This window comes from Cupressus sempervirens, chromosome 2, assembly GCF_028749045.1.
Source record: "Cupressus sempervirens isolate cs-2001-9-10 chromosome 2, ASM2874904v1, whole genome shotgun sequence".
Classification (NCBI taxonomy): Eukaryota; Viridiplantae; Streptophyta; class Pinopsida; order Cupressales; family Cupressaceae; genus Cupressus; species Cupressus sempervirens.
In genome coordinates, this window is record NC_143119.1 from 12,560,075 (window position 1) to 12,562,775 (window position 2,701).

Here is a 2,701-nt window from a genome sequence, read left to right on the forward strand (position 1 = left end):
AGCATTAAAATAGAAATAGTGATTAAAAAAAAAAATCAAAGAAGCCTATCACCATTGTGTGTTTGATATATGTGAAGGACAAGAAAACAATGGGTTTACGGCTAAGTTGCCGATTTGGGTTTGGGGATGGGTTCAGGTTTGGGGTTCGGTTCGTGGATTCGGGCAATTTTTTATTTCCCCATTTGGGTTCGTGGGTGGGTTCGTGCGTATATATATATATATAAACACACAGACACAAGAGAAACATGCATAGTTGCAAAACAAAGTCATTTCACAATATGAACAATTGTTGCTTGATCATTGATCAATGCCAAATGCCAAAGGGTTTCGGGTCCCTTCAAAACCTATTTTTACCTGAATCTAAAAGCATTAAATACTCGCTCATTAATCTATCTTCATGATTGTAAAGAAAATTATACATTTAATTACTAAATTGCAAAACATAGACTAGTTCATCAAATAATACATTGAATTACTAAATTGCAAAAGAAAGACTAGTTCATCAAATAATAAAGATTGAAACATGATGATAGATGACAAGTTTTTAGTAGTTTATCAATTATCATAGTATCAAATGCCCTTCAAGGGTCAAATGGATCATCACAAATGAGGCATCAATGGCTTCGTCCCCAACTGCAACTATATCTAGATCTTCATCATTGGAACCCAAACTGGTTCCACTAGTCCCATATGCTGCTATATCATCGTCCTCCTCCTTGACATAAGGGATTAGATGAGTGAAATGTTTTTTATTAAGTTCCTTTGAGAGTTGCATAAGAAAACAATTAAAAAAACACTCTTTAATGTTGTTTTAGCCTTGGATTCATTATGAGTTCATCTGGGTTCACTTCAGCAAGGACCCGGACGAATCCACAGTCAAAACTAAGGACCTTGCTCGGACCCAAACTGAACCCAAGGTCGAATCCGGACCCGTACGGACCCGAACCCGAATCCGGGCAGCAGGGGGCGAATCTGGAAACTAAGGTTTACAGCAGCATTAAGGTCTTCTCTCTGAAACAATTGAAAGAACAAGACACTGCAAAAAGAGAAATATGACACATCAGTTTTTTGAATAACCTCTACGATTCAAGGGCAATAATTATAAATTTTGATTACGAAATATGATTTTAGTTAGAATAAAAATAAGTAATATTTAACAAAAGATACATCCCATTCATATATGAAAAGTCACATCTCTATATACAATATATAAGACAAAGATATAGAAGAGTGTAGAAGATGCAAAAAGATTTATGCAAAAATATTAAGAGAATATAGATGTGATTTAATTGTTCATCATCAATTGAGTAAGCAAAATTGATAAGGTGGAGAATTAGCTTGTGTGCAGTGTGTTGGTGCTCAAGAAAATAATGGTGGGAGTTTGAGCTTTTGGTGAGTAGGTGCTCATAAACATTGGGGTTGGAGCCTCTACTAGGTCATAGCCCACAAATGGTATTTTATATATAAAGCAATTATTTTTCATGGTTTTCTCCCACTTTGGGTTTCACGTAAACATTGTATGATTGTGTTCATGCATGTAATTGTTTATTTCAAGTTATTGTTTGCATAGAAGTTTTAAATTGGCAAAGTTGTTATTATATTGATTCATCCTCACCCCTCCCCCCTCCCCCCCCCCAGCCTTCCCTTCTCAGTATAATCATGTGCTCTTTAATGCTTGTATTTAGGAGTGTCTAGTTTTCATAATTACTGACATAACTAGAACTAGACCCTAAGTGTGAAGAGTTCATCCTGATGATCCTTCCTATGTATACTCTTGTGGGAGATCTACTATATCTTCTAGATGAGATATGTGATCTCCCTTTAATCTTGACTTTCAACTAATGGATTTTATAAACTTGGTCCCAAGACAATAGAAGATATCGATCTTCATGAAGTGGTGTTTCCATACCCATTATTATCAATTATTAGTTTGCTAACTTACATGCATACACATGGTGGTCATATCACAAATAATGCACATAGTGATTATCTCGAGCATGTACAAATACAAAGGACTAGCTCATACACATTACAGGTACACAAGCTGACTAGCTTTTCCATACATCAAATACATAGTGAGTAGCTCACCCATACACCACAAAGACAACAGTGATCAACTTATAATTGAATCACAAAGATAATAGTCACTCGCTCACACAAGCATCACAAATATAATAATGATCAGATCATATACAATGGCTATCCATCCCATATCCATAGTGCACCTCGGTGAGAAGGAAATTACCACATCCTTAAAGATCGTATTAAAAATTCTTGATGTTTACCAGTGTACATGGATTTAATCAACCACGAGAAATTATTTCATAAACATATATTGATATTAATTTTAAACATTTGAAATAGGCTGTCATCAGGTTATTCAAAGTCGTAAGTCTAACCATCGATATAGAAATGTGGCTTCCAAATTATCCTTCTATGGATTCATATGTATTACTTATTAAATCTACAGCCATAATGTGAAACAATCATAAATGAGTAGTAGTGCATATATCTTGATAGATGTAGACAAACACACTTAAGTGCTTACATAAAATCATGCAGATGTTTCCTAAAAATATGTGACACAAGCACATACACATTTATGAGAAATATAAACAAGACCTTGTGTACTTCCTAACCTCAATAATATTATTTTTTAGAAACAAACACTTATGTACTTTATGCTAAAGCACAAAACATT